We start from the raw sequence: 13663 nt of genomic DNA, 5'->3' as shown, positions 1-13663 counted from the left end.
AGGGAGCATGAATCTTCTGAAAGAAGGCAGGAACAGGCTTTTTGGTGGAAGCACTAGGTATTTCTCTACCTGTAGTTTTTCCTGACAGCATCACAGGGCATTACCCAGATCATTACACCAAGAATTAATGCACTGCAGATCCCATTTCTTAAAAAATTGTTTTTTTAGGAAACCATGAGCTATTCCTTACAGTATTCCATTTTGGTTAAGTCACCATGACCCTTCAAGATGTTAGAACAGTGCTGAATCTAGTTCTCTGTTATATCTTTATTCATACCCCCCCAGGAAAAAAAATGAACAAACAAATCCAGACAAAGCAAACAAACAAACCAAAAATCCCCCACAAAACTAAATTCTAAATTGTCATAAATCATATCAAAACAAAGCAGTCAAGACTTAATTGTGAAAATCAGCAAGTCTACTGGTTAACACTGATGTGTCACATTTCATGGGAGTAAAATGAATTCTCACTGTATAAAATGTGGAATTATTAACACAGTATTTATTATTCTAGAGCAAATAAAAATAATTGCATTAATTAAAATAAAACTTTGCCAAATTATTTTTTATTCCAATACAAAAAAAAAAAAACATGTTAGTAGAAAATAAAAACATACAGGATTGTGTTTAGGGGGGATGTCTTTTGACCTCCAAGCAAAAACTGGATTAATTTTTTTTCACTGAAAGTGATTTAAGATGGATGTTAGTCCATTACCTGCTTTGTAATTCAGAAAAAGTGGCTCACTACTCACACAGAATATGCCTTCATCATTTTCTTAATAACTAACTAATAGCATAATCAAAACAGTTACCATCTCTCTCATTAATTCTAGCTGAGTATTTATGTTTCAGTCAGTAGTGCTTGATTTCTGTTTACTCTTTCAAGCACATGTGGAACCATAAAATCATAGTCATTGAATTATAGAATGGTTTGGGTTTGAAGGAACCTCAAAGATCATCTTTTTTGAGCTCCCCTGCCATGTACAGGGACACCTTTCACTAGACCAGGTTGCTCCAAGCCCCACCCAACCTGACCTTGAAGACTGGCAGGAATGGGGCATCCACAGCTTCTCTTGGCAACCTCAGTCACCATTAGATGATCAGGACTTTAGTTTGCTAAAATATGGCAAACATAGGTCAGCAGATGACAGGAGGACAGCCTTCAAATCAAGCAGATTAAAATCTAGATAATTCCTGCTCTCAGAGTCACACCCTGCTTTTACTTTTAGTGGTGAAAAAGTGTGCAAATGCACTCCTTTTCTTTTTGGTTTAGGATGTGAGATATAGGTGAGTTCCCTGCAGTTCAAATAAGTGAGTTAATCTAGATAACATCATGAATCTTCAGTTATACTCCTTTTTATTCAAGATTTGACCAGATGTGACTGGGCCAAAATTATCAAAGGAATGTATAAATTTCTTCTCCACCTATATAGTCTGTGGATTGATATGATGGACAGTTTATTTATTAATAAACCATGGAAAATCTACATTCTTCATTGTCCTCCACATTTGTTCTCGTGCTTTTGAATCTCTGCATTAAGTGTTTGGGTTTTTTTTACCTCTGCAATGAAATTTTATTAGACAGACAAAACTGATAACAAGCATGCTGTGTTTCAGTTTCTGGATCATCTTTCCGGACCCAGTTCTCCCCTGCTCTCAGAAGTTGTAGCACCTTTTGGAAAACAGCAGAGGAATTTTGCTCCTGTTGCTTTTCTGCCTCAGCTCATCTTGTAGTGAGTTAGATTGTGCTGTGGAATAAATTGGGTCTCCTGCCGCTGCAGACAGTGACTTTTTGTCTGTGCAGGATCACAGATTTATTTTACCATCTTTGTTTAGAGGACTGTAGCGTTGGGCAGACAAAGGTACAGGCACCTTGTGGCAGGTGTACGTGAACCATCCCAGTGAGCTCAGTCAGCCATCCAAAAATTGAGTTCTGCTATTTTTTGAACCACTTGAACAAATTGCAGTGTTCTAAGGCAGAACCCTGAGAATGAAGCTGCTGCTGGGGAACCCAACACAGACAATCCTCAGACAGGTCAAGGTAAGCTTTGCTTTACCGAGGTGTGGAGGCAACACAGCTCTGCCAGTACATCCACACATGATGTACTAATGATGAATTGAGGGTTATGTCACTCTCAAATAAAAAGGATCTATGTGAACCCTACAACTAAAACTACAGCCAGAAGGAATTAAGCTCCTCAGCAATGAGAGAAACTGCCAGAAAAATGGCAACAAATTCTCTATGCCGTACGTGCAACCGCAATGTTCATTCACTATTAAAAAATCTGTTTTAATGCTGTTTACATCCTAGTGTAGCCCTCATAAACCAAGAAGACTGGAGAGATTATTCAGACAGACACTACATAAAGGTGTTTAAGGCATAGAGCATCTTCACTGTTCACTCCACCAGTGAGACCAACAGTCCTCATGACCTGGTGATTATTTGAACTTAACCGTGGCATTTGGTGTTGGCCTTCTCTCCAAAAGCAGCAGAGATTAACCATAAATGTCACAACACTTGCTCAGAGAAAGAAGCCACCCCACATGCGGATTTGTGAAACTATCAATGTTTCATGTGTAATGTCAGAAACAGGAATCCAATTTATGGCCACTCAGGAGAGATTTTGGGATAGTTCCCGTGACATTTAAGAGAAATGCTGCTCTTGAACTGGGATTCTTGAATCTATCAAACATCATCAAACGATTTTTTATTTTAAGCTTAACAATGACCACACTTGTAACCTTGACTTGACTCTTGCCAGCCCAAGAAACAGAGTGCTCAGACACACCACTGACCTGAGTCCCCTCACAGCACCTTACCATAGCACTTCTGTGTGGCGTTGTGATAATGAGAATGGGGAAACCAAGCTGGAAGTGAACAAATCTTAACAACTGCAGGTGGAATGAGAACGCTTTAGCACACTGTTCCCAATTTTATCACTAAAGATATTGCTCTTGTTGTGGTGTCCTCTGCCCTTTTTAACAGTTTGTCCAGTGTAGACCATACGTGTATTTATATGCTCTGACAAATAGGTCAAGTTAGCATTGCACCATCCAACTGTTAGGGGCCAGTTTTATATAGAAATAAAATGAGTCTTATCAAACAGCAGAATCTGCTTGAGGGAACATGATTAGGTCTGTCAAAGGGAGCTTGGAAAGCTATCTGAGACAAAGGATTTTTAGGAGTTGTGCCAGTATAACTACCATGCAAAGCTGTTTCCCATTAGATTTTCAGGTTTAGTATAAAGGTGTCTTATGCTAGTACAGAATATCCATCTTCCTAGCCAAAAATATCTGTACAACACAGATACAAAAAGTATTTTCCTACAATAAACAATGTATTTTCCTATACAACAATACAAAAAGTATTTTCTTAATAAGTTTAATGATAACTCATTTGAAGGTGATTTGTATTGTTTTTTCATTGCTGGATTAGCTGAAGTTAAGATTGGATTAGACTTTCAGTTATGACTTATACTGTTTATTTAAATAAGTGATATGAAGAGAGGATAAATATAATATACAAAGATTTGCAAAGCTGGTATTTAGTTTCACTTCAGTTTGAAGCAACACCTTCTCCCCCCTGCCACATCTGTAATGAAAAATTAAAACCAGTAGACTGCAGTTCCAGGCAGCTCCAGACCCGGAGGTTCAGGGTAAGCAGCTGAACCCCAAACATAGAAATTTAAAAATGTCTGTGCCTGTGATTTCTGACTCAATATAACAGAGAAATGATAGCCCAGAAACCTGACATTTTTTGTCAAGTGAGCTGCAGAATACCTGGGCCTGACAAGTTGAAAGTTGTATCTTTATCCATCTGGACGTTTGGTAAAGCGAAGTTTGGGGTTTTTTTGCAAAAAACTAAGCATTATGAATGGAAGCCACAACACCAGCAGAGTTCAGCCAGAACAATGCCTAATGACATCCAGAGATTCAACAATACTAAAATATCACCATGTAGTGTTTCATACACCATGAATTAAAGTCCTTCAGTGAAAACATTAAGTCAGTGACTTTTCCTTAATATCTCTGTCTCCAAGTCACTGATGTCCCTAAAAAAAAAAAAAAAAAAAAGAGAGAGAAGCAGTTTGGATCATTCATTGATTTCAAAGCAGATATGAACCAAAAGAGAAAACCTTCCAAAGTCAGGTTGCTGGTAGGAAGGTAATGATTCATACTGCTTCTATTATAGATAGGGAAAAATGAACCTATCTGGATATGAAACAGGAATAAAACATCAAGACATGTGGGTTCTACCAGCGAACTATTAAATTGAAGTTAAAAAGTTGGCAACACAGCAAGTAAAAATCTGGAATTGTTAGATCTGCTGCCTGATTCTGAAACCAAATCATTTCAGTTTAAAATTAAAAAAAATTGAGAAGGGGAGAAAGAAAAAACAGGAGGGGTTGTTGAAGAGGGAGAGACATTTTAGCTGAACAACCTTCAAGTCCATCTGCATTTATCCAGATGAAACTGCAAAACCTCAAAACCTTTTGAGGTCCATTAATTGTTACCCTGCTGCTCAAGCTCCCCTGTGTCATCCAGCAGAGATTTTAACCTTAGTAAGTACAGGATAATGAGTGCTTATATGGCACAAAGGAACTACAGTGCACACAGAAAATAATGATTCTGTCAGTTACGAAAAAAGTATTTAGTACCATAAAGTGATTTTCCTAGTGTTGTAGTCAACTGCCTTCAATGTCTGTTGTCTCCAAGGCTGAGTGAATCACCTTTTAAATATATATAAAGATCTCCTGTGAAATCACTTTGTCAGTAGCTCAGCTGTACAAGGTAGAGATAACCTATATCAAAAATTTCTGACAGGGACTGTGCTTCCTTACCAGGTCTTTGAAACCTTCCCACTCAGTGACCTCAGGTTCCAATGAGTCACTGTAAAAAAGTCAAGCTGCTCTATGTAGGTAATGAATGCACAGATTCATACTGCTGCTATTACAGCTATGAAAAAAAAAATGAGCATTTCTGAAAACGAAAGTCTGTGGAGTTTATATTTGGAAAAAGAAATGTAACAAAATCTCACTGATTTCACAGTGTGCATCTATATTGTCAGATGGGTTCAGCACCTCTTTCACTCTGTGACACCAATCTCCAAGTCATCTGCACTGCATATATGTTGCAAACCAAGTTCTCCTCTCAGCAAAAGGATCCAGAGGAGATTCTTGGTCAGGAAGCTGCACTGCCCCAGCAGTTTGGATGTGGTGAGCCTTGCCCATTGCATGAGGCTCTACACTTGGGTGGTTCAGATATGTGCTTGCTTCTCTGAAGAAACAAAGACATGGTGAGTGTATTCATGCTGAAATGCAACATTAAGAAGAAAGGTTCTTTCCTTTCCACTCTAATCAGTCTTTGTGGCATCATTCCATTACGACAGATACATGGAATTGCTCTTTCTACCAAGGCCTAGCATGGAGCTTTGCCAAGACACACTGTGGCCAGCTAGAGGAAGGGGTAAAATGAGGTTGTCTCCTATTGCCTTCCTTTTCTTTTACTTCTTTTCCAATATAAAACCTTTACAGTTTAGGCTGTAGACTAAATGTAGTCTAAGGTGCCAAACAGCACCTGGCATTTACTGCAATGCATATGCTCTTACACAAACTCAGCCTACTATACAATTCTTTATATAGTCTTTCATTTCAAAAATCACTAAGACCAGTGTATTAAAAATGACCTCTTTCACTCCAGTTTTTTTACAGCTTTTCATAAGAAGAAAAAGTTGGAGGTGCATTTCTTATAATTCAGCCAGTGGCCGAATTGCAGGACTGCATAAGTGAGAGCTGAATGAGTTCTCTATCTTGTTAAATTGAGTCCCTACTCACCTTATCCAATAGCACCCACCAAAAGCCCTTAAGTCAAGAGCTCAGTCTCTCTAAATTTTCCTTTTAGTTTGTCTAGAAAAACAAACACTCCAGGGAATGATTCATTCCCTATAATTCCCCATAACTGATCAGTTTGGGGATCAGCTGTCTGAATTCAGCAGCTGCACAGAAGGACATGGCCCACAAGGCAGCACCATGGCTCCCTGGAGCTGTTTTTGGTATCTTACAAGTGTCTTAACTGGCTTCTTCTCCTATGAGTAAGGTTGAGGACACACATCTATGTTGCTCCCTCACACTACTTTTGAGCAGATACCACATCCAGACCTAGCTGTGCTGAAAGCCATTGCTATTCCCCCCTGCCTACCTATGCAAATACACAGCTCCCTCAGAGTAGTGCAAATTCACCCCAGAAGCATGTGGAACAAAACCCATGTTCCCTGTGTGCCACTCTTGTCTAATTAATACTCCATATGGTCTCTCAAGGAGGGAACAAGAAATCACAAGAGATGTATCTTTTTATAAACACTCCACGGAACTTCAGAAATGGTCCCATCTTCCAATAAACATCATTATTGTGATATTATGTTTGTAGACATCTAGATAGGCACTTGCACACACACATAAATTTGTCACACCTTGGAAACACACAAGTACAAGGATTTGCAGTTCATTTCAGGTCCATCTGGTCTCTGTGGGTTGTAAGCAGGGTAGTTAGTTTTATAGTTGCAAACTCAGGAGCTCAAATTCAAATCCAGCTTCTGGGCTGTGGATCGCACTCCAGTCTGTCGTCATTTACTGCTCTCAGCCTGAGGGCCATCCTCTATCTCCAGAGCAATTTTGAAGCACAACTCTCCAGTTTTGGGGTGTGGTTTTCGAACCTTTTATTTTTCCAGGCATGTGTATAAGATTTATTTTTCTTTCATATCTGTTTAATATGAAAATTGCATGCAACACACAAGGACATATAGTTTTTGTATTACCATGTTTTCTGATGGGACTTTTACTCAATCAGATGAAATGGAGGGAGTGAACAAGCTTATTCAAAAGTCCTAAATATGCATGTGTATATATAAATATATAAAAACATAAATAAATTATATTACTATTATATCTATATGGAAATAAATATATTAATACATTTATATAAATAAATATATATATATAATCAATATAAATAAAATATATAAATAAATATACATATATAAGGTACACATGGCACACATCATTATGAGGAGACCTGGCCAAGTAGAGTAAAATCTGATTTTGCCATTTGACAAATTGCGAATTTTTACTTAAAATGGATGAGAATTGTATGAATAACTTAGGTTTTTTCCTAATAAACTAAGCTGTGTGGCCATCTTTTTGAGAAATATATATGTATATATATGTCCCAATATAAAATAGTTGACAATATTTCGTATATTCATTAAAAAACATGGCAAAGGATATCACAAGCAATGAAGCTACTTCCTGTTGTCCATATTGCCCATAGCAATTGGTCCTCCGTGTGGTTTGGATGGCACAGCCTTCAAAACCTGAAAATTTCTCAAATTAATTTCTAACAGAGGTTTTACTCCAGTAAAATAGGCAAGGATGCAAAGAGGTCAATTTCAGGGAATGCATTCCTTTAAGACTCGTCACTTCTTAGGATTTTTAGGGCCAGCCCATAATTCCCTCCTGCTGTTTTTTAACTTGACAAATCAGAGTGTGACTGCATTTTAATAAAAAGTTATAGTTATTTCCTCACTGTTCTGTAACCAGCTCTTAAGGCTCTAAAGACAAGGGATGAAATATCTGAGCCCATAATTTCCTTGCAAACTGCTTCATGTTTGTAATTCCACTGACATTGCTATTCCAGATTATCACATCTGTCAAAGAATATTGACTTGCATGAACACAGCAGTTTAATTTCCAGGAATACAGTCCTGGGGAAGGGAGAGCAACAGGCAAGGGCTTGTTTCTTAGTGTATTTTCTCCAGTGCAGTGCAAGCAGGTCTGCTTGTTTCATTCTGAGACCAGTCATTTCCATTCTTCTGGCCTTGCATTTTTGTTTAATTTGACCAATGTGTTTTGCCAGACAATGAGGTTTAACTTTGCCTTCAATGCTGTTATTCACTTGAGATCAGTGCAAAATATTTCTGTGCTTTTCTTACATTTTACAATCCTTATACAATGTGTGTATTTTTCCTGTTAATCCCTTTGGAATGACTTCTGCATACCCCTTTGGAATTAGTTCTTCAAAAGCACTGCACAATATTTAAATACAATTCAGACTGAAAACACAGCCTTGAAACGTTTTGTCCCAGCAATACTCTGTTAGTAGATCTATTCTCTGTATAAAATGTTGTCTTCTTTCAGTTCAGCTTAAAAAGATGAACATTTTCTTTCTTGAAAAGACAGGTAGATACTTCAGCTCTTGAACTACAACATGACAGAGCACGAATTTTAAAAGAAAACAAATCTGCCTGTTTTTTCTTCAATTAGGAAAACATTTACAGTAAGTAAAAGTTATCCCCGTGTGTTTGTGAAAGGCACAGGAAGTTTTAGCAGTAAAATTGGAGCTTTGTACTCCCTTTTATATATTCTTGAAGCACAGAAATTAACATTTTTTTGACCAGAGTACAGCCTCATTAATCTTGGATGGCAGCAGATATAAGAAACATAGAAAATGGGCTTCTATCAACCATAACTCAAAAAAATTCTATCCTTTCAGAGTGAAGAGCATTCCCATTTTGCATAATTTAACTCTACAGCTCTGCTTAAAACATAATGTGCTACCTTTACTAACCAATGTAGTTTTTTTTTTATTTCAATTCTACTTATTCTACAATCTTCAGAAAAATATATCCATTGAAGATTCAAATTTAGAAAGATGGGTAGCTTCTGAAGTTCTGTTGACAGTTTTCCTACAACCAGAGGACATCATGTAATCTTAATGATTTGGGATTTCCATCTGATTGAACCCTGCCTTTTGCTCACCTGCAATGGATTTTCTTTTCTTAATAGTGAGGAAGAAAGTAAATATATATTTTTCAATCTATTGTTTTCCACATCTTTTGTGCACAGATAAATTGCATGTGATTCCACTTCCAAAACTTCAAAGAAAGATCTGTGTAAAGTGCCTAAAGCTCTATTCACAGTGAGAGGAAGCAGGAGATTCTCAAAATCTGACCTTACATGAGTCTACAGATTAGGAAAGCCTTTTACAGAGAGATGACATCTGCACTCCATTTAGACTTTGATTATTTGTCTAAATTTAGACTGATTCAGTACTAAAAACTGAACTCCATCCATTTGCCTTCAGATGCTTGGTATGACTTTGTTTCTTTCATTGTATTGATTTGCAAAGTTCTATTTGAATGTAAATCTATATATTTTCCATATTAATTTAAATGTACAGTACATATATCCCACTTTGTGCCAGTGTTGATTTTTGCTGGAAAGGGTTCTTCAGAACTGACAATTTCTACCATTATCTTCTGTGTTTAAGCTGTGCTTCTCTTGCTGGCAATTAAAAACTCTTACATACCTGCAGAGTTCACCAAAGTAGTTTTGGGAGTTTTCCATCTCCTCTGAGCCACCATTGTGCACTTAATTGTGAATTACTCACATCTTCATGCCTGAGGTATCCATCCTTGCAGTGCTTCAGATCTTCCATCACCTCAAACATGTGCAAACACTGTGGCTCAGGGGTTTTAGCAGACAATTTCTTTGGCCTGGAAGAAATTATTTTGTCAATGGTGAGTTCTGAACCTTTCAGTAGCCTCCTTCTGAGTGCTTTGCCATAGATGGTCTCATAATTTAGTCAGATGTTAAGGACCAAGTTAAATCAAAAACTGAAAGGTATCTTCGTATAGCTTGAGATTGTACAAATTCCTCCACAATTCTTGCAAACCTCTTTTTTCTGTGTCTGTCTAACAATTGTTCTGATGACTCATTTTTATGTGAAGTGTGAAGTACTCCTTGAATTTTTTACTTCACTTTCAGAGTTGGCCTCACTGCTTGAGTTACTGAAAACCATTTAAAAATCAAGTAGTTCAAAACCACCTACTGTCAGAAACCAGGCTGTCTTCTGTCTTCTCTTTTAGTTGCTGCCCCATTCCTTGTAGTTCCTTTTAAACTTCCTCTAGTTGTTCTCCAGATTTTCCAAGGGGTTTAACTCTGCTGGGTTCTTGAACAGCCCCTTTCTTCTATTCAGACATAGCCCAGTTGATTTTATTCCTGTTCCACTGTTTGGCTCAGCAGCCATGGAGAACAGGGAGGTGGCACAGACCAGCTCCACTTCACCAAGGCACTCTTAAAAGTCAGAAAAACCCAAAGTTTACAACTTGTCATTTTCTTCCTATTTTCACAGACAAACACAGATTAAAGGGGAAGTTTCCCAAGAAATGAGGGGGTAGCAAGAGACAGGACACTGAGAAGTTGAGATGAGAAGCTCTGTGGAGAGCTCAAAATTGGTGTGGCCTACTGAGAAATGTCAGACTTGTTACAAAGAGAATCAGACACTGATGAGCCTAAATAACAAACAGTGCCTCTGCCTTTGTATTCTTCCTCTTGTATCTTCCTAGCTGCTGGGCAATTAATATCCTTTGAGGCAGATAAAAAAAGAGTAATGGCATCTCAAGGGAATTGGCAACCTGAGCTGCAATTGTTGCTCTATTGAGGTTTGTTCTGCCACCTTAGAAGACCTGCACTAGAGGAAATGGACATATCTCAAAAAAAGGAAATGGTATAATTTTTAGCAAAAGTATAAAAATAAGTTGTTGATGCTATTCTCAGATTCGCCTTTTTATTCTTCAGAGAGTTTGGAAATAGTGTCATTATCTATATAAGAGCAACTCCACTCAACCGAAAAATTTGCTCCTCTTAACATTTGGTTTTGTACAATATTGGCATAAAACCAGAATATTCTAAAGTTTTTCAATGAGGGGAACAAAAAACCAACAAGAGAATACAGCCAACAGTCCAGCTAACTAGGTCACTTAGTAGGGATAGGAACTCTCCTTGCATGTCTTTGTTTCTTTCTGTATAAATAACTAAACTTTCCCTATATTACAAAGGGGTGGATTCACTGTCCATGGCCTGATACAGGAGCCGTGGCTAGGCTACAAGACACTAATGGAAAGGCCTCATTTCTTAATTATATAGATCAGAGATTTGATCTGTTCATAAATCCAAGTAAATCTTGTAGTTACTGGCATGTGGTTGTCCTGTAATGAAGGTCACACTTTTTGTGTCCCCAAAAATCCTTCCCTGATGCCAAAAAAATTGTATACATTACCTAGAAGACACTAGAATACTTTGAAGACATTTTTTTTTTCCTCTAAAGGCTTTAATGGCTAGGCTCTTCATTGAAAAATTTGTAAGCAGTTCTAGAAAAAAGTTGGGTTGGGATTTATGGGCAGGTAACTGATAAAAATTGACAAGTGTTTCATAAGAAGAACATTTTTGCAATGTGTATATTTTCTTCAGATGTAAATATAGTAAAAGTTAATCACCTTCAACAAAATTAGAACACTAAAAATATTTTAGTAAAATAGATTTGTTGTTTTAAATTGAGATTTGTGAAAAAAGTATTTGTAATATTTCACTGAGAAATAGGTCTCTATTTTTATTAATAAGCTTTACATCTCTTATTTTATTTACAATGTACGTTATCTGAAAGTCTGCTAGTTTTTCTCATTGATGACAATAGAGTTACATCACCACTACAACATTTCAGTTGTCTGCTGACACGGTGGGATGGAAATAATATAGGTAGACACTGGCAAAAATGGAGTTATGCAGGGATAATCAAGCTTCCATAAATGAAGGAAACATTTTTACATACAAAACATTTTTTTAAGGGCAGAGTGAAAGGATATTAGATTTGTTTGCAAGGAATTGGCACATAAAATCACTGCAGAGTTCACTGCTCACTCGTCATCACAGGGCAGGGCTGAGTGCCGTGCAAACACCTGACCCGTGTCTTTGGATTCCAGCACATCACAGCAGCCTGTGGCTGTTTTGATGGGAAAGAAGGAGTGATGAAACAAATTGGGTATTTCAGCCTCTGCTCTACCTCAGCTTAAAACACAAGATGCTGTGAGTGTTGCTCTGTTGTACGCTGATCAATGTGATTGCACCTTTGAAGATGGCTGTACATCACGTAGCAAAGATATCTTTGATTAATCCCCTCCTGGTTAGTTTAAGTGATAGAAAGCCCCCTGAGGACTTAAACTTGCTCTCCTTCTTTTCAGAGATCAGAGACAAATAGTTTCTTCCTGTGTTATTCTTGTCTTGTGTAAAGAGGATTTGTACAAGGAAATCCCTGGTGTAAACAGTATTGAAAAATTGTTCTAAAGGATTAAAGCTTCTCTAACGATCTGTCCCAGGGAGTGTGTCTTCCAGCAGCTGCTCTCATGTAGAGAGGTCTGGGCTTCAAGTAATGAGGCAGTGCAATATACAGAATTGTTTTAACAAGATGTGAAATACAGAGGCCTCACTCTATTCTATTTATTAGAACAAAAAACAATGACAATTCTTGCTGCTTAAAGTGAGGTAATTTTGCTCAATAAATTATATACTCAAGAGCACACTGGTATAGCACCAATTTTTGCCTCTTTCTATGCCTTGAGAAAAAAAGCAGGTGAGTATTAAGGAAGTAGGATAAGGATGAAATCCTATAGCTCCTCTGAATTCTCAGACTTCTCCTGTACTGCTACTTTAAGATGAAAAGAAAATATTTTTTTTCCCAAGATCAGAATGTTGTCTGATGTAATTTCTAATTCAATAAAGAGAAATGCTTGTAGGACTGTCAAAAAAATCTCTACAGCTCACTAACCTTTCAACAGCTTTATCCAATATTAATTTCTCTTCTCTATTTAGGCACTGCCAAAAAGACAAAATTTTGTACCTGAAGTAGAACTTTAGTCAGGAATTTGAGTATCCTTCAAATTCATTTGTTTTCTCTTACTAAGTAGGCATTTATTAGTTTTTCTTCTAGACCAAAGTTTTTCTGCTTACCCTTAGAAAAGGTAGAACAGTTCCATTTCATGGTTAGAATTGTATAAACATCCTGCCCATTACTCATATTTGAAAATACAGAAGCCAATGGAGCCATAGAACTATAAGGTCATATTTGCTTAGAGCAAAATCTGTGTCAAAGATTTCAGTCTGCCTGTAGTTATTTTCTTACAGCAGGGAGACTACAGAGGAAAGGGAGATGCAAACTGAATGCCAAAACAACAATATAAAGAATTCTTTTTGTTCCACAAAACAACTCAGAGGGGAGACATAAAAGGAGAAATAAAACATTTGATGCTTCTCTGTATAAATTGTGACTCTGGAAAAGAACTACTGTTTGGACACATGTATCTCTACGCTGTGATCAAATTAAAATGGCCTGACAAACTCAATTCCTATTGTTTTAGATCTTCCTAAAACTTGACTTTTGCAAAGATCATTTGTATGCTCTTATTTGTTTACATGTGAATGGGAAATTCTCCTTTTTCTTAAAAAAAAAAATAAATCTATATGTGAAATATGTAAGATTATATAAATCAAAAATGATGCAATTATATAAATCAATAATGATGCATGTTAAATTTACTGCCATCTGGGATGTAAGTCATTGGAAGAATAGATAACATCTTCTTAATAGACTTCTTAGTTATCTTCTTGACAGACTACCTCTTTAGTCTGTTTTAGTCTCAAAGTTATGGAAAGAAATCCAGATACTTGTGCATCTGCCCCAGGAGCATGGCCTGGGTGACAGATCACCTGTCCCTCTCCTGACACCTTTCACTTCCCATCTCTATATCCTGCATCTGTTACCCTCTCCCCTTGCA

Source organism: Parus major, chromosome 2 (assembly GCF_001522545.3).
Source record: "Parus major isolate Abel chromosome 2, Parus_major1.1, whole genome shotgun sequence".
NCBI classification, from domain to species: Eukaryota; Metazoa; Chordata; class Aves; order Passeriformes; family Paridae; genus Parus; species Parus major.
This window is presented reverse-complemented; position numbering follows the sequence as displayed.